The 26,649-nt window shown below is 47.2% G+C and overlaps 1 long non-coding RNA gene across 1 annotated transcript in view; it reads left to right on the top strand.

Moving 5' to 3' along the window:
• Nucleotides 1-13,944: 13,944 nt before the first annotated feature.
• Nucleotides 13,945-26,649, top strand: part of LOC138294130 (uncharacterized) — a 115,328-nt gene continuing 102,623 nt past the window's right edge. The window contains exon 1 of the long non-coding RNA XR_011203211.1: nt 13,945-14,054. This is a non-coding gene — a long non-coding RNA (uncharacterized lncRNA). The remainder of the gene's footprint in view (nt 14,055-26,649) is intronic.

Genomic DNA, 26,649 nt, shown 5'->3' on the forward strand with positions numbered 1-26,649 from the left:
ATTTTTAGTATATCTGTGTATTGTGTTTTCTTATGATATTGTGCATATGACACCAGTGGTACTGTAGGAGCTTCACTCGTCTCCTAGTTCAGCCTAAACTGCTCTGCTAAGCTACCTTTTCTATCAGCCTAAGCTGCTAGACACCCCTCTACACTAATAAGGGATACCTGGACCTGGTGCAAGGTGTAAGTACCCCTTGGTTCCCACTACAAGCCAGGCCAGCCTCCTACAGCCTTTGATGTCCCTATCAGAGCATCTGCCACCTCCTTAGGGCCTGAAAGCGCTCCAGGGGAGGGGAAGACCCAAAAACAGAATGGAGGGACAATTAGTAGTCCCGCATTTGGGTTAGAGTCACCCCTGCTCTGGGATAGGGTGAAAGGGAAGGGGTCGACTTGAGCGCAGACTCCACCTCAAAGACTCTAGGAGAGGTGCGCTGGGGCGGTGATGTTGAGGGATGAGACTTTGCCCGGTGACACTTACTTGAGTACGCTGAAGGAACCGGAGATGTCGCAGGAGCCATACGTGAATGACTTCAAGAGCGTCCTCTGGAACACGAAGAAGAAGATGGACTCTGACGCATCGTGGTGAGTTCCCATACACCACAGACATACTGAGTGTGTGTCTGTGACTATACTATTACTATACAAGAAATCCCTGAAAAAAGGGTGAAGGGCCCAAGGGGCCAGAGTAACTGCTTCTCCTGATCCACGTTGCTGCTTGGAAAAGAAGAAACTGACGTCAGGATGTCGGGGGAGGGACTTTTTGGACTCTGGTAACATCATATCCGGAGACCACGTCACTGTGGGGTCGATCGACGCCCTCTACTGATGTGCAGAGGTACTGCTGAGGAAAAGTTTCTGGACCACTGGACTGTCGTGGTCACTTGGATCCAGCTCCTGTGTTCCAGGGACCACGCTCGTCAGGATGAGATGGGACCCAGAGGATCGGTGAAGCAGAAGTTTGGTGCCTGCGTTAGCAGGGGAAAGATTCCGTCGACCCACGGGAGATTTCTTCTTGGCTTCCAGTGCAGGGTGAAGGCAGACAGCCCCCAGAGCATGCATCACCAGGAAACAGTTCAGAAAGCCGGCAGGATTAGGCGCTACAATGTCACAGGTAGTCTTCTTGCTACTTTATTGCAGTTTTGCAGGTGTCCTGGAGCAGTCAGCGGTCGATCCTTGGCAGAAGTCGAAGAGGGAGATGCAGAGGAACTCTGGTGAGCTTTTGCATTTGGTATCTGAAGAGAAGCGCACAGGAGAGACCCTAAATAGCCCTCAGAGGAGGATTGGCCACTTAGTCAGGTAAGCACTTATCAGGAGGGGTCTCTGACATCACCTGCTGGCACTGGCCACTCAGCAGTCTCCATTGTGCCCTCACACCTCTGCATTCAAGATGGCAGAGGTCTGGGACACACTGGAGGAGCTCTGGGCACCACCCCAGGGGTGGTGATGGACAGGGGAGTGGTCACTCCCCTTTTCTTTGTCCAGTTTTGCTCCAGAGCAGGGGCTGGGGGGTTCCCTAAACTGTTGTAGACTGGTTTAGGCAAGGAGGGCACCATCTGTGCCCTTCAAAGCATTCCCAGAGGCCAGGAGAGGCTACTCCTCTCAGGCCCTTAACACCTATTTCCAAAGGGAGAGGGTGTAACATCCTCTCTCAGAGGAAATCCTTTGTTCTGCCTTCCTGGGACTGGGCCGCCCAGACCCCAGGAGGGCAGAAGCCTGTCTGTGGGTTGGCAGCAGCGGTAGCTGCAGTGAAAACCCCAGAGAGCTGGTTTGGCAGTACCCGGGGTCCATGCTGTAGCCCCAAGGATGCATTAGATTGGCACCCCAATAACAGATTCAGCATGGTGGGACAATTCCATGATCGTAGACATGTTACATGGCCATATTCGGAGTTACCATTGTGAAGCTACATATAGATATTGACCTATATGTAGTGCACGCGTGTAATGGTGTCCCCGCACTCACAAAGTCTGGGGAAATTGCCCTGAACTATGTGGGGGCACCTTGGCTAGTGCCAGGGTGCCCTCACACTTAGTAACTTGGCACCTAACCTTCACCAAGTGAGGGTTAGACATATAGGTGACTTATAAGTTACTTAAGTGCAGTGTAAAATGGCTGTGAAATAACGTGGACGTCATTTCACTCAGGCTGCAGTGGCATTCCTGTGCAAGAATGGTCTAAGCTCCCTATGGGTGGCAAAAGAAATGCTGCAGCCTATAGGGATCCCCTGCAACCCCAATACCCAGGGTACCTAGGTACCATATACTAGGGAATTATAAGGGTGTTCCAGTGTGCCAATCAGAATTGGTAAAAATGGTCACTAGCCTGCAGAGACAATTTTAAAAGCAGAGAGAGCATAAGCACTGAGGTTCTGGTTAGCAGAGCCTCAGTGACACAGTTAGGCACCACACAGTGAACACATTCAGGCCACAAACTATGAGCACTGGGGTCCTGGCTAGCAAGATCCCAGTGAGACAGGCAAAAACAAACTGACACACAAGTAAAAAATGGGGGTATCATGCCAGGCAAGATGGTACTTTCTTACAGTTGGGCGCAGAGTGTGAAGTCTCACGCTTCGGGCGGGAAGAGGGAGTTCTTTGGAAGTTGGTTCTTTGTTGCAAAGATGTAGCTGTTTTTGAGCAGAGGCACTTCTTGGCCCTGGGGTCAGGACAGTCCTCTAAGGCTTCAGAGGTCACTGGTCCCTGTTGGATGCATCGCTGGTTGCAGGTTTTCGACTCTGGAGACAGGCCGGTAGGGCTGGGGCCAAAGCAGTTGTCGTCGTCCGTCGTCTCTGCAGGCTTGTAGGTCAGCAGTCCTTCTTTGTAGTTCAGGTTGCAGGAATTAGATTTCCTGGGTTCTGGGGTGCCCCTAATTACTAGATTTCGGGGGGTGTTTAGGTCTGGGAGGGCAGTAGACAATGGCTACTGTCCTGGAGGGTGGCTACACCCTCTTTGTGCCTCCTCCCTGTGGGGAGGGGTCACATCCCTAATCCTATTGGGGGAATCCTCCAAAACTAAGATAGAGAATTTCTAAAGGCAGGGGTCACCTTAGCTCAGGGCACCTTAGGGGCTGTCCTGACTGGTGGGTGACTCCTCCTTGTTTTCCTAATTATCTCCTCCAGCCTTGCCGGCAAAAGTGGGGACAGTGGCCGGAGGGGCGGGCATCTCCAGTAGCTCCCCATGTGGCCAGCAACTCGTCTGGTTGTGGCAGGTTGCCACAAACTGGTCAGCCCCACACTAGAAGTCGGGTTGGTATTCATGGGGCATCTCTAAGATGCCCTCTGGGTGCATGTTACAATAAATTGCAGACTGGCATCAGTGTACATTTATTGTGCTGAGAAGCTTGATACCAAACTTCCCAGATTTCAGTGTAGCCATTATGGAACTGTGGAGTTTGTGTCTGACAAACTCCCAGACCATATACTCTTATGGCTACCCCGCACTTACAATGTCTAAGGTTTTGCTTATACACTGTAGGGGCATAGTGCTCATGCACATCAGCAAAGGCAAAAAGTCAGGGGGTAACCATGACAAGGAGGCATTTCCTTAAACAACACCCCCCAAACAAAAGAGTATGATACTAACCTTTCCCAAGAGAGTCTTCGTTTTCTAAGTGGAAGAACCTGGAAAGGCCATCAGCATTGGCATGGGCAGTCCCATGTCTGTGTTCCACTACAAAGTCCATTCCCTGTAGGGATATGGACCACCTCAACAGTTTAGGGTTTCCTCCTTTCATTTGCATTAGCCATCTGAGAGGCATGTGGTCAGTTTGAACTATGAAGTGAGTACCAAAAAGGTATGGCCTCAACTTCTTCAGGGACCAGACCACAGCAAAGGCCTCCATCTCAATGGAACTCCAACGCTACTCCCTGGGGAGTAACCTCCTGCTAATAAAAGCAACAGGCTGGTCAAGGCCATCATCATTTGTTTGGGACAGGACTGCTATCCCATGCTCAGAGGCATCTGTCTGCACAATGAACTGCTTAGAGTAATCTAGAGCTTCCAAAACTGGTGCTGTACACATTGCTTGCTTCAGCGTGTCAAAGGCCTTTTGACAGTCGACGGTCCAGTTCACTTTCTTGGGCATTTTCTTGGAGGTAAGTTCTGTGAGGGGTGTCACTATTGATCCATAACCCTTCACAAACCTCCTATAGTACCCAGTCAAGCCAAGGAATGCCCTGACTTGAGTATGGGTTTTTGGAGCTACCCAGTCCAGAATAGTCTGGATCTTGGGTTGGTGTGGCTGAACTTGGCCTCCACCTACAAGGTGACCCAAGTAAACCAAAGTACCCTGCCCTATCTGACATTTAGGTGCCTTGATAGAGGGGCCTGCTGCTTGCAGGGACTGCAAAACCTTCCTCAGGTGGACCAGGTGATCCTGCCAGCTGGAGCTAAAGACAGCAATATCATCAAGATAAGCTGCACTAAAGGACTCCAAGCCAGCAAGGACTTGATTCACCAACCTTTGGAAGGTGACAGGGGCATTCTTTAAGCCAAAGGGCATCACAGTAAACTGGTAGTGCCCATCAGGTGTAGAGAATGTTATTTTTTCTTTTGCTCCTGGTGCCATTTTTATTTGCCAGTACCCTGCTGTTAAGTCAAAGGTACTTACGTATTTGGCAGCACCCATTTTGTCAATTAGTTCATCTGCCCTTGGAATGGGGTGAGCATCTGTTTTGGTGACAGTATTAAAGCCCTCTGTAGTCCACACAAAAACTCATCTCTCTCTTGCTATCTTTTGTGTGAGGTTTGGGGACCAAGACCACTGGGCTAGCCCAGGGACTGTCAGAGTGCTCAATCACTCCCAACTCCAGAATCTTGTGGACTTCCACTTTGATGCTTTCCTTAACTTGGTCAGACTGTCTAAATATTTTGTTTTTGACAGGCATGCTGTCTCCTGTGTCCACATCATGGGTACACAGGTGTGTCTGACCAGGGGTTAGGGAAAAGAGCTCAGCAAACTTCTGGAGGACTTGCCTGCAGTCAGCCTGCTGTTGGCCAGAGAGGGTGTCTGAATAGATCACTCCATCTACTGTGCCATCCTGAGGGTCAGTGGAGAGGAGATCAGGGAGAGGTTCACTCTCTGCTTCCTGGTCCTCATCTGTAACCATCAACATGTTTACATCTGCCCTATCATGGAAGAGTTCGAGGCGGTTAACATGGATCACCCTCTTGGGGATCCTGCTAGTGCCTAGGTCCACCAGGTAGGTGACCTGACTCTTCTTTTCTAGCACTGGGTAAGGGCCACTCCATTTGGCCTGAAGCGCCCTGGGAGCCATAGGCTCCAGAACCCAGACTTCCTGCCCTGGCTGAAACTCAACCACCTCAGCCTTTTGGTCATACCACATCTTCTGGAGTTGTTGGCCGGCCTCAAGGTTTTTGCTTGCCTTTTCCATGTACTCTGCCGTCCTTGAACGTAGGCCTAGTACATGGTCCATCACATCTTGTTTAGGCTCATGGAGAGGTCTCTCCCAGCCTTCTTTTACAAGAGCTAGTGGTCCCCTACAGGATGGCCAAACAGAAGTTCAAAGGGGGAAAACCCTACTCCCTTCTGAGGCACCTCTCTGTAGGCGAAAAGCAAGCATGGCAAGAGGACATCCCATCTCCTTTTGAGTTTTTCAGGGAGCCCCATGATCATGCCCTTCAATGTCTTGTTGAATCTTTCCACAAGACCATTGGATTGTCGATGGTATGGTGTGGTGAATTTGTAAGTCACCCCACACTCATTCCACATATGTTTCAGGTATGGTGACATGAAATTGGTACCTCTGTCAGACACCACCTCCTTAGGAAATCCCACTCTGGTAAAAATACCAATGAGTGCTTTGGCTACTGCAGGGGCAGTAGTCAACCTAAGGGGAATTGCTTCAGGGTATCTAGTAGCATGATCCACTACTACTAGTATGTATTGGTTCCCTGAGGCTGTGGGAGGTTCAAGTGGACCCACTATGTCCACACCCACTCTTTCAAAGGGGAGCCCCACCACTGGAAGTGGAATGAGGGGGGCCTTCGGATGGCCACCTGTCTTACCACTGGCTTGACAGGTGACACAGGAGGTGCAAAACTCCTTTACCTTCTGGGACATATTTGGCCAATAGAAATGGTTGACTAACCTCTCCCATGTCTTGGTTTGTCCCAAATGCCCAGCAAGAGGAATGTCATGGGCTAAGGTCAGTAGGAACTCCCTAAACTCCTGAGGCACTACCACTCTCCTAGTGGCACCAGGTTTGGGATCTCTTGCCTCAGTGTAAATGAGTCCATCTTCCCAATAGACCCTGTGTGTTCCACTGACATTTCCTTTTTCTTGCTCCGCTGCTTGCTGTCTTAGGCCTTCAAGAGATGGACACGTTTCTTGCCCCTTACACAGCTGTTCCCTTGAGGGTCCCCCTGGGCCCAAGAGCTCAACCTGGTAAGGATCCAGCTCCATGGACTCAGTTCCCTCAGGGGATAGAATATCTTCCTGGGAAGAGAGGTTCTGTTTCTTGTGCTGTGCTGAAGCTGGTTCCCCAGTCTTCTTTCCTTTTCTCTTGGAAGGTTGGGCCATTATTCCAGACTCAAACACTTCTTTTTCACCCTGAGCCCTGCACTGTGCCCTTGTCTTGACACACACCAGTTTAAGGATACCCAGCATGGCTGCATGGGTTTTGAGTTATACCTCAGCACTCCAGATCATTTCCAAGCAGACATTCTACTGGTATAGCAGAAGAGACTACCACCTGTTTCAGGCCAGTTACCCCTCCCCATTCTAAAGTTACCATTGCCATGGGAGGGACTTTAGTCTGATTGTCAGCAATGGTGACTGGATATGTCTTTCCAGCCAGGTATTGTCCTGGGGAAACCAGTTTGTCTGTCACCATAGTGACACTGGCACCTGTATCCCTCAGGTCTTCTACTCTAGTCCCAATAATTAAGAGCAGCTGCCTGTATTTTTGCATGTTAGGTGGCCAGGCAGCAAGTGTGGCTAGGTCCACCCCACCCTCGGAGACTAATGTAGCGTCAGTGTGAACCCTGATTTGCTCTGGGCACACTGTTGATCCCACCCGGAGACTGGCTATTCCAGTGCTAACTGGAGTAGTAGTTGTTGTGGAACCTTTGTTGGGACAGGCCTTGTCTCCAGTTTGGTGTCCATGCTGAGTACAGATGCGACACCAGGCCTTTTTGGGATCAAAGTTTTTACCCTTATACCCAAATGGGGATTGTGGAGAGGCTTTGGACCCACCCTCCTCAGCAGGTTTTTGGGGCCCTGTAGAAGACTCCTTACGTTTTCGCTTGGATGTCTCAACACTCTTCCCCTGGGGAGGCTTTGTGACCCCTTTCTTTTGGTCACCCCCTGTGGAAGTCTTGGCCACCCAGTGGTCTGCCTTCTTTCCCAATTCTTGGGGAGAAATTGGACCTAGGTCTACCAGATGCTGATGCAGTTTATCATTGAAACAATTACTTAAAAGATGTTCTTTCATAAACAAGTTATACAGCCCATCATAATCATTTACACCACTGCCATTAACCCAACCATCTAGGGTTTTGACTGAGAAGTGAACAAAATCAACCCAGGTATGGCTCAAAGGAGCCCCCCTGAAACTAATCCTGTACTCCTCAGTTGAAAATCCAAAGCCCTCAATCAGGGTAGCCTTCATGAGGTCATAGGATTCCGCATCCTTACCAGAGAGTGTGAGGAGTCTATCCCTACACTTTCCAGTGAACATTTCCCAAAGGAGAGAACCCCAGTGAGATGTGTTTACTTTTCTGGTTGCACACGCCCTCTCAAAAGCTGTGAACCACTTTGTGATATCATCACCATTTTCATATTTTGTTACAATCCCTTTGGGGATTTTTAGCATGTCAGTATTTTCTCTGACCCTATTTATGTTGCTGCCACCACTGATGGGAGCTAAACCCATCTCTTGTCTTTCCCTCTCTATGGCTAGGAGCTGTCTCTCCAAAGCCAGTCTTTTGGCCATCCTGGCTAACAGGAGATCATCTTCATTGAGGGTGCTCTCAATGCTTCCAGAGCTACTGGTCTCCCCTGTGGAAGAACCAGTATCTCTGACTATCACTTGTGGAGTCAGGGTTTGAGGGACCCTGGCCTCCCTAACTAGGACAGGAGGGAGGGTATCATCGTCCTGGTCACTAGCTTCTCCCTCTTTAGGATTATCCTCAGAGGGATGGTCCTTTGCATACTCTGCCAAAAGCTCCTGGAGCTTAACTTTGGTAGGGTTGGACCCAGTCTTTCTATTTTTTAGCTTACAGAGAGTCCTTAGCTCTGACATCCCTAGATGCAGGTAAGGGGTGAGGTTGCGTTCCACCACCATCCCATCTGTGCTAGACATTATTTCTCTAAAAGTTGGGATAACTTTTAAGAATCTAAAAACTACTTCTAGAACTTAAATCCAAACTTTTACAAACTTTTAAACTCTAAAAGAAGTCCTAACAGGGACTTACACAAGGCACTAGCAGGACTTTAAAATTTTTAGAAAAATAGTTCAAATTTCAAAAATCAGTTTCTAATCACAATTTTGGGAATTTAGTCGTGTGATCAGGTATTGGCTGAGTAGTCCAGCAAATGCTGCTGATCCACCAATGTAGGAAGTTGGCTCTGTATATACTGTTTCAGAGTCCAAGGGTTCCCCTTAGAGGTCAGATAGTGGCAAAATTAGATAATTCTAATGCTCTATTTTGTGGTAGTGTGGTCGAGCAGTAGGCTTATCAGAGGGTAGTGTTAAGCATTTGTTGTACACACACAGGCAATAAATGAGGAACACACACTCGAAGACTTACTCCAGGCCAATAGGTTTTTCTATGGAAAAATATCTTTCCTTAGTTTATTTTTAGAACCACAAGTTCAAGATTTGAAGTAAATACATAAAATGCAAGGCACTCCACACAGGTAAGTTAGGAACTTTGAATTAAAGCAATATCATATACAGTCTTTGTTAAAATGGCAATAAGTTATTTTAAAAGTAGACACAATGCAAAAATCAACAGTTCCTGGGAGAGGTAAGTAATGGTTAGATTGTGAGGTAAGCAAAACACTTATAAGTCTCAGTTCCTTGGCATAGGCAGCCCTCCGTTGGGGGTTCAAGGCAACCCCAAAGTTACAACACCAGCAGCTCAGGGCTGGTCAGGTGCAGAGGTCAAAGAGGTGCCCAAAACACATAGGTACCTATGGAGAACAGGGGTACTCCGGTTCCAGTCCAGGTAAGTACCTGCGTCCTCGGGGGGCAGACCAGGAGGGTTTTGTAGAGCACTGGGGGGGGGGCACAAGTAGGCACACAAAACACACCTTCAGCAGAACAGGGGCGGCTGGGTGCAGTGTGCAAAGCAGGCGTCGGGTTTTCAATGGGATTCAATGGAGGGACCCGGGGGGGTCACTCTAACGGTGCAGGCAGGCACAGGGGGGGCTTCTTGGGACAGCCACCACCTGGGCTAGGCAGAGGGTCGCCTGGGGGTCACTCCTGCACTGAGGTTCAGTTCCTTCAGGTCCCGGTGGCTGCGGGTGCAGTGCTTGGTCCAGGAGGCGGGTCCCTTGTAACAGGCAGTCGCGGTCAGGGGGAGCCTCTGGATTCTCTCTGCAGGCGTCGCTGTGGGGGTCCAGTGCGGTCGTCTTGGGCTACTCACGGGATCGCAGTCACCAGGGAGTCCTCCCTCTGGTGTTTGTTCTCTGGATCTCGAGCCGGGGGCGAAGAGTGAGTTCTTTGGAAGTTGCTTCTTTTTTGTAAAGATGTAGCTGTTTTTGAGCAGAGCCGCTGCTCACTGGAGTTTCTTGGTCCTGGGGGTCAGGGCAGTCCTCTGAGGCTTCAGAGGTCGCTGGTCCCTGTTGGATACGTCGCTTGTTGCAGGTTTTTCCACTCGGGAGACAGGCCGGTAGGCCTGCATATCTCAAACTTACCTCTAACCCCATGTCGGTAGTCAATAGATGCATTCTACAGAAACTTCAAACTTTTCTAAATCTTGATTTGATATCTGATATGGAGTTTAAATATCTGTACAACAGTACACCTACTTCACCATGTATGTATATTCTACCGAAGATACACAAAACGGGCCACTTTCCCCCTGGTAGACCCATTATTTCCGCCATTGGCTCCCCTACGGAGAAATTGTCGGAATACATTGACATCTTCCTCCAGCCTTTTGTCCAGAACCTACCCTCTTACATCAGGGACACCAAGGTCTTACTGTGTAAAATTGCAGATTTTGACTGGACGGAGGGCCATTACCTAGTAACATTGGATATCACTTCATTATACACTAGCATCCCAAGAGTTGAGGGTCTCTCTGCCATTCAACACTACCTGGACACCAGGGATGCCTCTTCACTAGATCACACCAATATGCTTTTGGACCTGATAAGTGTGGTCCTGGACAATAACATCTTCTTGCACAATGGGTGTTGGTACCGTCAGATACAAGGAGTGGCCATGGGGGCTAAGTTCTCGCCATCTTATGCCAATCTATATATGGGGTACTTGGAAAAAACACATGTGTGGCGCTCCTGCCCCCCATCCCTGTCACAACACATTTTGTACTGGGGCAGGTATATTGATGACATCTTAGTGTTTTTGGTCAGGCGATGCACCTTCTTTAACACTTTTCACAGAGCATCTAAATAATAACACTTTCAATATCAAGTTTACCCATGAGGCCAGTCAGTCCCCCATCAACTTCCTGGACCTCACCATATACATTAAACAGGGTAAAATTTGCACCAAACTGTTCAGAAAACCTACAGCATGCAATGCTGTGCTGCATGCCACCAGCTCACATCCTAAGCACCAAATCAATGCCATTGCATATGGGGAAAGCACGAGGATCCGCCGCAACTGTAGCGAGGAACAAGTGTTCCGAAAAGAACTGCATAACATGAAACTACGTTTCACCTATAGAGGCTATCACTCACAGACTCTCAATAAAGCCTGCAATATGATTATGAAAACTAAACGTTCCACTTTACTTACCAACTCAAGGAGGGCTAGTTCACACAAACATATCTCTCTTGTTATTAAACATAGTGCATTGAGCTCCCAAGTCTTTGGTACCATACGTAAACATTGGTCATTACTACTAACGGATGATATACTAAAGAATGGTCTTACTGTAAAACCTAGCATCATTTACAAGAGGGGTACCACCCTACGGGACCAGTTATGTCATAGCTTCATGCCACCAGAAAGTAGGGATACCTGGTTGCCGAAACCACCACCAGGCACATACAGATGTGGCCATTGTACCATTTGTAGGTATATTAAAAACAAGACAGTGAGTTTCCAATACAATACTCAGGTTACACACAAACGTAACCATTTCATTAATTGCAATTCAAGTTTTGTAGTTTATTGCATTGTTTGTATGTGTGGGCTCATTTATGTTGGAAGCACCATGTAGGAAAGTACCATCTTGCCTGGCATGTTACCCCCATATTTCACTGTATATATGTTGTTTTAGTTGTATGTGTCACTGGGACCCTGCCAGCCAGGGCCCCAGTGCTCATAAGTGTTCCCTGTATGTGTTACCTGTGTTATGACTAACTGTCTCACTGAGGCTCTGCTAATCAGAACCTCAGTGGTTATGCTCTCTCACTTCTTTCCAAATTGTCACTAACAGGCTAGTGACCAATTTTACCAATTTACATTGGCATACTGGAACACCCTTATAATCCCCTAGTATATGGTACTGAGGTACCCAGGGTATTGGGGTTCCAGGAGATCCCTATGGGCTGCAGCATTTCTTTTGCCACCCATAGGGAGCTCTGACAATTCTTGCACAGGCCTGCCACTGCAGCCTGAGTGAAATAACGTCCACGTTATTTCACAGCCATTTTACACTGCACTTAAGTAACTTATAAGTCACCTATATGTCTAACCTTTACCTGGTAAAGGTTGGGTGCTAAGTTACTTAGTGTGTGGGCACCCTGGCACTAGCCAAGGTGCCCCCACATTGTTCAGGGCCAATTCCCCGGACTTTGTGAGTGCGGGGACACCATTACACGCGTGCACTACATATAGGTCAATACCTATGTGTAGCTTCACAATGGTAACTCCGAATATGGCCATGTAACATGTCTAAGATCATGGAATTGTCCCATCAATGCCATCCTGGTATTGGGGAGACAATCCCATGATTCCCCGGGTCTCTAGCACAGACCCGGGTACTGCCAAACTGCCTTTTCAGGGGTTTCACTGCTGCTGCTGCCAACCCCTCAGACAGGTTTCTGCCCTCCTGGGGTCCAGCCAGGCTTGGCCCAGGAAAGCAGAACAAAGGACTCCCTCAGAGAGAGGGTGTTACACCCTCTCCCTTTGGAAAAAGGTGTTAAGGCAGGGGAGGAGTAGCCTCCCCAGCCTCTGGAAATGCTTTCATGGGCACAGATGGTGCCCATTTCTGCATAAGCCAGTCTACACCGGTTCAGGGATCCCTCAGCCCTGCTCTGGCGCGAAACTGGACAAAGGAAAGGGGAGTGACCACTCCCCTGACCTGCACCTTCCCTGGGAGAGTTGTTGGTGTTGGTCTTTCCTGCAGAATTCCCCTATCACGACTTCTGTGCTCTTTGGGGAACTTAGGTGCACTTGGCACCCACTTTTCAGGGTCTTGGGGTGGGCTATTTTTCTAACCCTCACTGTTTTCTTACAGTCCCAGCGACCCTCTACAAGGTCACATAGGTTTGGGGTCCATACGTGGTTCGCATTCCACTTCTAGAGTATATGGTTTGTGTTGCCCCTATCCCTATGTGCCCCCATTGCATTCTATTGTGACTATACATTGTTTGCACTGTTTTCTATTGCTATTACTGCATATTTTGTTATTGTGTACATATATCTTGTGTATATTTGCTATCCTCATAGTGATGGTACTCACTGAGATACTTTGGCATATTGTCATAAAAATAAAGTACCTTTATTTTTAGTATATCTGTGTATTGTGTTTTCTTATGATATTGTGCATATGACACTAGTGGTACTGTAGGAGCTTCACTCGTCTCCTAGTTCAGCCTAAGCTGCTCTGCTAAGCTACCTTTTCTATCAGCCTAAGATGCTAGACACCCCTATACACTAATAAGGGACACCTGGGCCTGGTACAAGGTGTAAGTACCCCTTGGTACTCACTACAAGCCAGTCCAGCCTCCTACACACCATCCGACCACTAAAAGAGAGGATACAAGAACACCTGAGTGCCATTCGATCATCAAACACCAATTATCCTTTTGCGACTCATTACAATGAGACACATGGACACAGAGAAGTCTTGGACATTTCTATCTATGGGATTGACTCCCTAAACAAGACACCTCGTGGAGGCAACTGAACTTTGGCCCTAAGACGTCTTGAAAGCAGATGGATCATAAAACTACGAGCGGTAGAACAGGGCCTTAACATCCACAAGGACCTCCATGTATTTCTCTAACCTTTGATATAATCTTATTGTCTGCCTATGGAACTTTGTTTTTTGCTTGTTGTCTTCTCTCTCTCTCCTATGTATATCATATAAATACATAATAGTACCCTGTATCAGGGCCAAAAATGATTGAATTTCCTTTAAACAATCTATATGTAAATTTCTTTGTACTATATACATAGTGGCTTTGTTTCTTATATATTGTTGTTTATTGTCATATGCAATCGGATTTCTTTATGTATGAAACTCTGTTTCCACTCAGTGTCTCTCTTGGTCTTTTTCTATAAAATTCGGGTTAAGGGATCTTTTTCACTTAACACTCTGTCGACGGGCACACTGTCATTGGAGGAAATCTAACTCCCGCTCGTTTTTCTATACTAATTATTTCACATTTTCTGATGTGTTTTTGTTTTGCAAAGACTGACTTGCCACACCGTTTTTCACTTCCAACATGGGGCCCGTTTCCTTACATGAAAGTCGAGTAGAGTATGCTCGTTTCATCTCTCCGGAGATTTCGGGTCCTTCTTCTATTTCGTTGGAAGAGTGCGCGTATTTAGATGCTGACACTCACTGGGGCATGTTTCTTATGAATACTGCAGCGTTATCATGCGCTGCAATTAAACAGACACGTTCTTGTGTTTCCTGACTCTCGGATTCCTGGAGAGTACAGGTAAGGGAGAATACTTTATGCTGCCTTTTTTTTGCATTCTCCTAACATAGGCCGACTTTTGGGGAAAGGGAGACACGTGAAGGGAGATACTTTTTACCTGTATAGTATTTCTCGTGTTTTTTAACTCTCGAATTTGGTCACACTAACGGAGCCTAAGACCCTATATAACCGGGATGTCTACATCCTGTCGACTACTCCGCTTATATTAACAGCTGCCCTAGGAGTTTGGGTTTTGATATCATTTTGGGTTACTGCTCATTTGGTTTCCTTTTACGCGTTCTGCTACATTAGTTTTGGACATGGCTCTTGGCCGGTTTGGCCTACATGGCAGGCCATCTTTCTGCTCTTTTTCTCTTTCATACACGATTTCCTGCATCGTCCAGTGACGCTCCTTTTATTTAGCTACCATGGGTTATGCCATATATATTCACATGGCCTTGCTTAATTATTTTTTCGCCTGCTATATGTGTTTATTCCTTTTTCTTAATTACAGGCGGGGTCTAATTTTGGCCTCCTGCACAGAGTTATCCTAATTTCGGATATTCTCAATGCCTACAATCTATACCATTTTGGAAAACCACTTCTTTCCCCATACTGCAAGGGACGGCTCTACTCTCTGCTGAACTACTCATGTTTGTTTGGTAGAAAAACATTTGCCTCTTTCTCTTTCACCGTTTCCCTTTTACACATTTTTGGTGTTGCCTCTCTGAAATATAGAACCGCAGCTTATGTTTTTTCATAATGACTCTGAGAATTGGTTGGCTCACTTTAGTTTTATTGTGGACAATTTCTATGGGCATTGGTTGTCCCACTTCTGTATATAGCATGCGCACTATTTCCCGTTTTTTCCACTGTTCTTTCTATTGTTGTTGTCTGTTAATCAGACTGTTGTCTGCACTCACTATTCACGTGGTATCTCTTCACTTCTTCAATTGTTAATATAAACTTTATTTTCTCATCTCTGGCCTTAATCCACCGCCTTTGCCAGGGTGGCATTTTTCCTTTTCTGCGTGCTCAACTCTTCAGTAATGGGAGTATCTCTATTTAGACCATGCTTGCATGTCGAAGTTCCATGCATTCTATTCAGTAATCTTTTTGCTGCAACTTTAATTTTAATTAGGTATATCTTTGTTTATTGTACCTACCAGGATGGTAGTTATTACTTTTAAGAGTTCCTATTTGTTTACATTTTCAGCCTTGAAAAAGTCCGTTGGACAAAACACGTGTTGGCTGTTTCTCTACTCTGATATGCCTTTCCTAACATATGGACATAATTTTCACTGAGCACTTATTGGATTTTCCCAGCATTAAGGATTAAAGCATTTTCTGCAACTTTATATATCTCGGACTGATTATTGTGGAGTGCCCTGGTTGCTCTTTCTCTTTTGCATTAAGAGGCAATGCGTAAGGTACTTGAGCAACACTTTAAATAATAAAAGTGCAAATACCACACTAAAATACACCATACCTAGTTAGAATAATAGAGCTTAATTTTATCAATAAAACTGGACCAAAACAACAAAAACTTGAGTTATGAACTGTTAAATAATAATGTAAAATAGTGCTTAAAAGCAATAAGCACTGGAATGAGATATGTGGTCGTGTCGGACCAGGGCAAAGTCAAACATTCAGGCAACCGCGATAGAGTGTGGGCCGGATACAGAGACCCACTTGGGTCCGCTGAACCAGAGTACCTAGATCTGGGATGCGTTGTCGTCAATAAAAGTGCAAGGTGCAGTCCAAGCGATGTAGCGGTGTTGAACCACGCAGTGGACAAGATGTGTTGATTTTCTCCATGCAACTGCAGGGATGCAGTGGTTTCAGGTGTGGTGTGCTGGTTCTGAATGCGATGCGCTGCTCCCACAGTAGGTGTTGCGTCGATTCCGAAGGTGACACACCGGTGTTGAGGGCAATGCCCCTGATCCACCCCACGCAATGACAAGGATGCCTTGGTTCTGACTCATGCAAAGGTGACAATGCCCCAGTTCCAATGAGGATGCGTACATTCTGGTTGAAGCAGCACTTTATACCTATTTCCAATTGCTCATGACTGGGTTGTCATCACTTGGCAGGGCAAGACTTGTAGCAAGCAAAGTCGGGATGCTTTAGCAGGATGAAATGAAGTATTTTGTGTCCCTGAGCCTTCAGAAAACAGGAGACCAGTCAGCTGGCCGCTGGAGTCACTCAGGGTTCTAGCTCGTAGAGATGCAGGTCCAGTCATTCTCAGTCCAAGGCCAGAGGACAGCAGGCAGCAGGTTAGCTCAGCAAAGCAGGTGTCCAGTAGAGTAGCAGCTCAGCAGAGTGACAGACCTTGTGGCAGCACAGCAGTCCTTCTTTCTGGCAGAGTAGCCACAGGTCCAGACGTGTACTGACTTGGTGGTGTCAGAGGTCCAGTACTTATACCCAGTTGTGTCTCTTTAAAGTGAGGGAGACATCAAAGAAAGGTATTTGGAGTGCAAAGACGGCCTTCCTTTCAGATCTGGCTCCCAGAAGAATGCAGCTCCTTGTGAGGGGAGACACACTGCCCATTCAGGTGTGCCAGCTCCTCCCTCCGATCTTGCTAAAGATCAGGCTGTGGATGGACCATCAGGCACACCTAAGCTCCCTTTGTGTGTGGCTGTCTAGAGGGAATACACAAGCTCAGCTGTCACCCCACTCCAGATGTGTATTGGATACATGCCTCAGGCAGCAAATAGCTACAGTAAGAAAATGCCAACTTTCTAAAAGTGGCATTTTCATGACTGCAATTTAAAATCCGACTTTACCATAAGTTATAATTTTAAATTGTGAGTCCAGAGACACCAAACTTGAAAAGTCTATTTCTTTGCAGTTCGGAATTACACGTAAAAGATGTATTAAATTAATCTCAATGTTATCCTAGGTGAGGGATAGTCCTCCTTACAGTAGTGAAAAAACAAATTTGGGAGTTTTTCACTACCAGGGCATGTAAAACATAAAAGTTAATGTCCTGCCTTTTAAATACATTGCACCCTGTGCTGTGGGTCATATGTGTCCCACCTTAGGGGGTGCCTTACATGTATAAAAAGGGAAGGTTTAGGCCTAGCAAGAGGTTCCTCTTGTCAAGCCGAAATTGTGGGAGGCCGGCCTGGTGTGTAGTGGGTATCTGTGGTACGTACACCTTATACCAGGTTCAGTTATCCCTTATTAGTGTAGTGTAGGCAGTGTATAGAAGCCAGGCTCTCTAGAGGTAGCTGTGGATGAGTGTAGGAGGCTGGACTGGCTTGTAGTGAGTACCAAGGGGTACTTGCACCTTGCACCAGGCCCAGTTATCCCTTATTAGGGTATAGGGTGTCTAGCAGCTTAGGCTGATAGATAATGGTAGCTTAGCAGAGCAGCTTAGGCTGAACTAGGAGACGTGTGAAGCTATTACAGTACCACTTAGTGTCATATGCACAATATCATAAGAAAACACAATACACAGTTATACTAAAAATAAAGGTACTTTATTTTTATGACAATATGCCAAAGTATCTTAGAGTGTACCCTCAGTGAGAGGATAGGAAATATACACAATAGCAAAAATATGCAGTATAGTCTTAGAAAACAGTGCAAACAATGTATAGTTACAATAGGATGCAATGGGGAAACATAGGGATAGGGGCAACACAAACCATATACTCCAAAAGTGGAATGCGAACCACGAATGGACCCCAAACCTATGTGACCTTGTAGAGGGTCGCTGGGACTATTAGACAATAGTGAGAGTTAGCAAAATAACCCTCCCCAAGACCCTGAAAAGTGAGTGCAAAGTGCACTAAAGTTCCCCTAAGGACAAAAGAGTCGTGTTAGAGGAATAATGCAGGAAAGACACAAACCAGCAATGCAACAACTGTGGATTTCCAATCTAGGGTACCTGTGGAACAAGGGGACCAAGTCCAAAAGTCACAAGCAAGTCGGAGATGGGCAGATGCCCAGGAAATGCCAGCTGCGGGTGCAAAAAAGCTTCGACTGGACAGAAGAAGCTGAGGTTTCTGCAGGAACGAAAAGGGCTAGAGACTTCCCCTTTGGTGGACGGATCCCTCTCGCCTTGGAGAGTCGTGCAGAAGTGTTTTCCCGCCGGAAGGACGCCAACAAGCCTTGCTACACGCAAATCGTGCGTTTGGCGTTTTTGGACGCTGCTGGGGCCCAGGAGGGACCAGGAGGTCGCAAATTGGACCTGCAGAGAGAGGGGATGTCGAGCAAGACAAAGAGCCCTCACTGAAGCAGGTAGCACCCGGAGAAGTGCCAGAAACCGGCACTACGAGGATGCGTGAAACGGTGCTCGCCGAAGTTGCACAAAGGAGTCCCACGTCGCCGGAGACCAACTTAGAAAGTCGTGCAATGCAGGTTAGAGTGCCGTGGACCCAGGCTTGGCTGTGCACAAAGGATTTCCGCCGGAAGTGCACAGGGGCCGGAGTAGCTGCAAAGTCGCGGTTCCCAGCAATGCAGCCCAGCGAGGTGAGGCAAGGACTTACCTCCACCAAACTTGGGCTGAAGAGTCACTGGACTGTGGGGGTCACTTGGACAGAGTCGCTGGATTCGAGGGACCTCGCTCGTCGTGCTGAGAGGAGACCCAAGGGACCGGTGATGCAGCTTTTTGGTGCCTGCGGTTGCAGGGGGAAGATTCCGTCGACCCACGGGAGATTTCTTCGGAGCTTCTGGTGCAGAGAGGAGGCAGGCTACCCCCACAGCATGCACAAGCAGGAAAACAGTCGAGAAGGCGGCAGGATCAGCTTTACAGAGTTGCAGTAGTCGTCTTTGCTACTATGTTGCAGGTTTGCAGGTTTCCAGCGCGGTCAGCGGTCGTTTCCTTATCAGAAGGTGAAGAGAGAGATGCAGAGGAACTCGGCTGAGCTCATGCATTCGTTATCTAAAGTTTCCCCAGAGACAGAGACCCTAAATAGACAGAAAAGAGGGTTTGGCTACCTAGGAGAGAGGAAAGGCTACTAACACCTGAAGGAGCCTATCACAAGGAGTCTCTGACGTCACCTGGTGGCACTGGCCACTCAGAGCAGTCCAGTGTGCAAGCAGCGCCTCTGTTTCCAAGATGGCAGAGGTCTGGAGCACACTGGAGGAGCTCTGGACACCTCCCAGGGGAGGTGCAGGTCAGGGGAGTGGTCACTCCCCTTTCCTTTGTCCAGTTTCGCGCCAGAGCAGGGGCTAAGGGGTCCCTGAACCGGTGTAGACTGGCTTATGCAGAATTGGGCACATCTGTGCCCAACAAAGCATTTCCAGAGGCTGGGGGAGGCTACTCCTCCCCTGCCTTCACATCATTTTCCAAAGGGAGAGGGTGTCACACCCTCTCTCAGAGGAAGTTCTTTGTTCTCCCATCCTGGGCCAGGCCTGGCTGGACCCCAGGAGGGCAGATGCCTGTCTGAGGGGTTGGCAGCAGCAGCAGCTGCAGTGAAACCCCAGGAAGGGCAGTCTGGCAGTACCAGGGTCTGTGCTACAGACCACTGGGATCATGGAATTGTACCAACAATGCCAGGATGGCATAGAGGGGGCAATTCCATGATCATAGACATGTTACATGGCCATATTCGGAGTTACCATGGTGAAGCTACATATAGGTAGTGACCTATATGTAGTGCACGCGTGTAATGGTGTCCCCGCACTCACAAAGTTCAGGGAATTGGCTCTGAACAATGTGGGGGCACCTTGGCTAGTGCCAGCGTGCCCTCACACTAAGTAACTTTGCACCTAACCTTTACCAGGTAAAGGTTAGACATATAGGTGACTTATAAGTTACTTAAGTGCAGTGTAAAATGGCTGTGAAATAACGTGGACGTTATTTCACTCAGGCTGCAGTGGCAGGCCTGTGTAAGAATTGTCTGAGCTCCCTATGGGTGGCAAAAGAAATGCTGCAGCCCATAGGGATCTCCTGGAACCCCAATACCCTGGGTACCTCAGTACCATATACTAGGGAATTATAAGGGTGTTCCAGTAAGCCAATGTAAATTGGTAAAAATGGTCACTAGCCTGTCAGTGACAATTTGGAAAGAAATGAGAGAGCATAACCACTGAGGTTCTGATTAGCAGAGCCTCAGTGAGACAGTTAGTCACTACACAGGTAACACATTCAGGCACACTTATGAGCACTGGGGCCCTGGGTTACCAGGGTCCCAGTGACACATACAACTAAAACAACATATATACAGTGAAAAATGGGGGTAACATGCCAGGCAAGATGGTACTTTCCTACACAACCCCCCCCCCCCAAACGAAGGACAATAAGACTAGCCATTACCTGATGAGTCTTCATTGTCTAAGTGGAAATATCTGGAGAGTCCATCTGCATTGGAGTGGCTACTCCCAGGTCTATGTTCCACTGTATAGTCCATTCCCTGTAGGGATATGGACCACCTCAACAATTTAGGATTTTCACCTTTCATTTGTTTTAGCCAAAGTAGAGGTTTGTGGTCTGTCTGAACAATGAAGTGAGTACCAAACAGGTATGGCCTCAACTTCTTCAGAGCCCAGACCACAGCAAAGGCCTCCCTCTCAATGGCAGACCAACGCTTTTCTCTAGGGGTCAACCTCCTACTAATAAAAGCAACAGGTTGATCCTGGCCCTCAGAATTAAGTTGTGATAGGACTGCCCCTACTCCTAATTCAGATGCATCAGTCTGGACATAGAATTTTTTAGAGTAACAAGGGCTTTTCAGGACAGGTGCAGAGCACATGGCCTGCTTCAGCTCCTCAAAAGCTTTCTGACAGTTTGCTGTCCATAATACCTTTTTAGGCATTTTCTTTGATGTGAGGTCATTAAGAGGGGCTGCAATGGAGCCATAGTTCTTAATGAACCTCCTGTAATACCCAGTGAGGCCTAGGAAGGCTCTCACCTGAGTCTGAGTGGTAGGTGGAACCCAATCAATAATAGTTTGGATTTTCCCCTGAAGTGGTGCAATCTGTTCCCCACCAACAAGGTGTCCCAGATAAACCACCTTACCCTGCCCTATCTGGCACTTTGAAGCCTTGATAGTGAGGCCTGCCTTTTTCAGGGCCTCCAAAACTTTCCATAGGTGGACCAGGTGATCATCCCAGCTGGAGCTAAAGACAGCTATATCATCCAAATATGCTGCACTGAAAGCTTCCAGCCCTTGCAGGACTGTGTTCACCAACCTCTGAAAAGTGGCAGGTGCATTTTTCAAACCAAAAGGCATTACAGTAAACTGGTAATGTCCTCCAATGGTAGAAAATGCAGTCTTAGGTTTAGCATCTTCTGACAATTTGATCTGCCAATACCCTGCAGTCAAATCAAAAGTGCTTAGATACTTGGCAGATGCCAGTGTATCTATAAGCTCATCTGCCCTGGGTATAGGGTGAGCATCAGTTTTGGTTACCAAGTTGAGACCTCTATAGTCTACACAAAACCTCATTTCCTTCTTTCCATCTTTAGAATTGGGTTTTGGTACCAGTACCACAGGAGAAGCCCGTGGACTGTCAGAGTGCTCAACCACTCCTAGTTCCAACATTTTCTGAACTTCTTGCTTTATGCAGTCCCTGACATGGTCAGGCTGCCTATAGATCTTACTTTTGACAGGTAAACTGTCTCCAGTATCTATAGTGTGCTCACACCAAGAAGTGGTGCCTGGCACAATGGAGAAGAGTTCTGAAAATTGTCCTAGGAGATTTATGCAATTATCTTTCTGCTCAGCAGTAAGACAATCAGCCAAAACTACACCTTCCACAAGAGCATCTTGTTCTGTGGAAGAGAAGAGATCAGGTAGAGGATCACTGTCTTCTTCCTGTCCCTCATCTGTTGCCATGAGCAGGGTGAGATCAGCCCTGTCATAGTAGGGTTTCAGGCGGTTGACATGGAGCACCCTAAGGGGACTCCTGGCAGTGCCTAAGTCAACCAAGTAGGTGACTTCACCCTTCTTTTCAACAATTGTGTGGGGACCACTCCATTTATCTTGGAGTGCTCTTGGGGCCACAGGCTCCAAGACCCACACTTTCTGCCCTGGTTGGTACTGAACCAAAACAGCCTTCTGATCATGCCATTGCTTCTGGAGCTCTTGGCTGGCCTGAAGGTTTTTACTGGCCTTTTTCATGTACTCAGCCATCCTTGATCTGAGGCCAAGTACATAGTCCACAATATCCTGCTTAGGAGCTTTTAAAGGTTGTTCCCAACCCTCCTTTACAAGTGTGAGTGGACCCCTAACAGGGTGTCCAAAAAGAAGTTCAAAGGGGCTGAAGCCCACTCCTTTCTGGGGTACCTCCCTGTAGGCAAAAAGGAGGCATGGTAGAAGGATATCCCATCTCCTGCAGAGTTTTTCAGGGAGACCCATAATCATGCCTTTGAGAGTTTTATTAAATCTCTCCACCAGTCCATTTGTTTGTGGATGATAGGGTGTTGTGAACTTGTAAGTTACACCACACTCCTTCCACATGGCCTTTAAGTATGCAGAAATGAAATTGCTTCCTCTGTCTGATACTACTTCCTTTGGGAAGCCCACCCTGGAAAATATTCCCAGGTGGGCCTTTGCCACTGCAGGAGCTGTAGTGGTCCTTAAAGGAATTGCTTCAGGATATCTTGTGGCATGGTCCACTACCACCAAGATAAACCTATTGCCTGAAGCAGTAGGAGGGTCAAGGGGGCCAACTATGTCAACCCCTACCCTTTCAAAGGGAACCCCAACCACAGGCAGTGGGATAAGGGGTGCCTTTGGAGTGCCACCTGTCTTGCCACTGGCTTGACAGGTTTCACAGGACTTACAAAATTCCTTTGTGTCCTCAGACATCCTAGGCCAATGAAACAATGGAACCAATCTGTCCCAAGTTTTCATTTGACCCAGGTGCCCAGCTAGGGGAATGTCATGTGCCAGTGTTAGGAGGAACTTTCTGTACTCCTGAGGAATCACTAATCTCCTGGCAGCTCCAGGTTTAGGATCCCTATGCTCAGTGTACAAGAGGTTGTCCTCCCAGTAAACTCTGTGAGAGTCACTGACATCCCCATTAGCCTGTTTGACAGCTTGCTGTCTGAGACCCTCTAATGTGGGACAGGTTTGCTGTGCCACACTCAGCTCCTCCCTGGCAGGCCCCCCTTCACCCAAAAGCTCAGCAGTATCTGCTTCCAGCTCCTCTGGTGTAGGTTCTGCACAGGGAGGGAATTCTTCTTCCTCAGAAGTAGAATCCACTGTAGAGGGAGGGATAGTAGGAAGTGGTTTGCTTCTACTAGCCCTAGCTTTAGGGAGCACTTGGTCCATTGTTCCAGGATCCAAGCTTCCCTGTCCTTTTTGCTTTTTGGCCTGAGCCCTTGTCAAAGCAAAAATATGCCCTGGGATGCCCAGCATTGCTGCATGGGCCTCCAACTCCACATCTGACCAAGCTGATGTCTCCAAATCATTCCCTAATAGACAGTCTACAGGTAAATCTGAAGCTACCACAACTTTCTTTGGACCAGTTACCCCCCCCCAGTTGAGATTTACAACAGCCATGGGGTGGCTTTGTGTTATGTTGTGAGCATCGGTTACTTGGTACTGGTGTCCAAGTATGTGTTGTTCAGGGTGCACCAGTTTCTCAATCACCATTGTGACACTGGCACCTGTGTCCCTGTAGGCCTGGACCTCAACACCATTTATTAGGGTTAGTTGCTTGTACTTCTCCAAGTTATGGGGGCAAGCAACCAAAGTGGCTAAATCAATAGCCCCTTCAGAGACTAAAGTAGCCTCTGTGGTCTCCCTAATCAGACCAACCCCAACTAAATTCCCAAAAGTGAGCCCAGCTACTCCCTTGGATTGGCTATTAGTAGGTTTGCTCCCACCACCACTGCTATTAGTAGGGACACTAGGTGTAGCAGTAGGGGTTGTAGTGGTAGGAGCTGTGGTGCCTTTCTTTGGACAACTGGGATCTGTTGTCCAATGGCCTTTTATTTTACATAAATAGCACCATGGTTTCTTTTCCTTGTTCTGATTAAAGGAGGATTTGGACCCACCACCCCCACCAAAGTGTTTTTGTGGGCCTGATGAAGACTCATTTTTAGATTTGTCCCCACCCTTGTCAGAAGACTTACCATCCTTCTTTTTGTTGCCATCTTTGTCACCCCCTGTATGAACTTTTCTGTTCACTCTTGTTCTGACCCATTTGTCTGCCTTCTTTCCCAATTCTTGGGGAGAGGTCAGATCAGAGTCCACCAAGTACTGGTGCACCAAATCAGACACACAATTATTAAGAATATGCTCTCTCAGGATCAAGTTATACAGGCTGTCATAATCAGTAACTTTACTGCCATGTAACCACCCCTCCAAGGCCTTCACTGCCTGGTCAATGAAATCAACCCAGTCTTGTGAAGACTCCTTTTTGGTCTCTCTGAACTTTATCCTGTACTGTTCAGTGGTTAAGCCATAACCATCCAGGAGTGCATTCTTAAGAACTTGGAAATTATTAGCATCATTTTCTTTTACAGTAAGGAGCCTATCCCTACCTTTTCCAGTAAATGATAGCCATAGGATAGCAACCCACTGCTTTTGAGGGACATCCTGTACAGCACAGGCCCTCTCAAGTGCAGCAAACCACTTGTTAATGTCATCCCCCTCCTTATAAGGGGGAACTATCTTGTGCAGATTCCTGGAATCATGCTCTTTTGCAGGATGACTATGGGGAATACTTCTGCTGCCACCATGGGTTTCTAAACCCAACTTCTGTCTTTCCCTCTCTACTTCTAAAGATTGTCTATCCAAATCCAGCTGTTGCTTCTTGAGCTTCAGTCTGGTTTGTTCCACTCTCAATCTATTGAGCTCCCTTTCTAACAATCTGTCATCAGGGTGGGTGGGAGGGACATTTCTAGATACAGAGGTATGATGGGAATGAACAGAAGGAGACCTGTCCCTTACAGAGGGCACCCTAACAGCTTGGCTACCAGTATAATGTGAGAGCACACCATTAGTATGGTGTGATTCAACCTCTGTACCAACTATGCTAGACTGTCTAGTAATGGGCAGGCTGAGAAGTTTCTTTCCTGAACCTTTTCCTGGGGGAGTCCCTGGATCAGATTGAGAACCATTAGCTACTTTTTCTACAGATTGGGCACTTATGGCCTTATCCTGTACTCTAAGCATATTAATTAACAGTTCTAAAGAAGGATTCTTCCCTACACTCAAACCTCTCTCTATGCAGAGACTCCTTGCTCCTTTCCAGCTAAGGTGATCATATGCAAGTTTGGACAGTTCAACAATTTTTCCTGTGCCAGACATTTTTTAGAGAGAGTTAAAGTGATAGAAAAAGAGAAAAAAGTTTTCAGAACTTTTTGGAAAGTCAGAAAAAACTTTTTAAACTTTAAGAACTTTTTGAAAGTTTAGGAGTACTTTTCAGCACTTAGAAAAGAGTGAAAAGAGGAAATGCAAAACTTTTTGGCTATGTGTATATACACTGACCTTGTTTTGTATATTTTTCTCTTATGAAAAGTACAATGACAAGAGTGGTAAGTAGTCTCAAGCACTTATCCCACCACTGCACAACCAATGTAGGAGGCTGGACTGGCTTGTAGTGAGTACCAAGGGGTACTTGCACCTTGCACCAGGCCCAGTTATCCCTTATTAGTGTATAGGGTGTCTAGCAGCTTAGGCTGATAGATAATGGTAGCTTAGCAGAGCAGCTTAGGCTGAACTAGGAGACGTGTGAAGCTATTACAGTACCACTTAGTGTCATATGCACAATATCATAAGAAAACACAATACACAGTTATACTAAAAATAAAGGTACTTTATTTTTATGACAATATGCCAAAGTATCTTAGAGTGTACCCTCAGTGAGAGGATAGGAAATATACACAAGATATATATACACAATAGCAAAAATATGCAGTATAGTCTTAGAAAACAGTGCAAACAATGTATAGTTACAATAGGATGCAATGGGGAAACATAGGGATAGGGGCAACACAAACCATATACTCCAAAAGTGGAATGCGAACCACGAATGGACCCCAAACCTATGTGACCTTGTAGAGGGTCGCTGGGACTATTAGACAATAGTGAGAGTTAGAAAAATAACCCTCCCCAAGACCCTGAAAAGTGAGTGCAAAGTGCACTAAAGTTCCCCTAAGGACAAAAGAGTCGTGTTAGAGGAATAATGCAGGAAAGACACAAACCAGCAATGCAACAACTGTGGATTTCCAATCTAGGGTACCTGTGGAACAAGGGGACCAAGTCCAAAAGTCACAAGCAAGTCGGAGATGGGCAGATGCCCAGGAAATGCCAGCTGCGGGTGCAAAGAAGCTTCGACTGGACAGAAGAAGCTGAGGTTTCTGCAGGAACGAAAAGGGCTAGAGACTTCCCCTTTGGTGGACGGATCCCTCTCGCCTTGGAGAGTCATGCAGAAGTGTTTTCCCGCCGGAAGGACGCCAACAAGCCTTGCTACACGCAAATCGTGCGTTTGGCGTTTTTGGACGCTGCTGGGGCCCAGGAGGGACCAGGAGGTCGCAAATTGGACCTGCAGAGAGAGGGGACGTCGAGCAAGACAAAGAGCCCTCACTGAAGCAGGTAGCACCCGGAGAAGTGCCAGAAACCGGCACTACGAGGATGCGTGAAACGGTGCTCGCTGAAGTTGCACAAAGGAGTCCCACGTCGCCGGAGACCAACTTAGAAAGTCGTGC

This window comes from Pleurodeles waltl, chromosome 4_2 (assembly GCF_031143425.1).
Source record: "Pleurodeles waltl isolate 20211129_DDA chromosome 4_2, aPleWal1.hap1.20221129, whole genome shotgun sequence".
Classification (NCBI taxonomy): Eukaryota; Metazoa; Chordata; class Amphibia; order Caudata; family Salamandridae; genus Pleurodeles; species Pleurodeles waltl.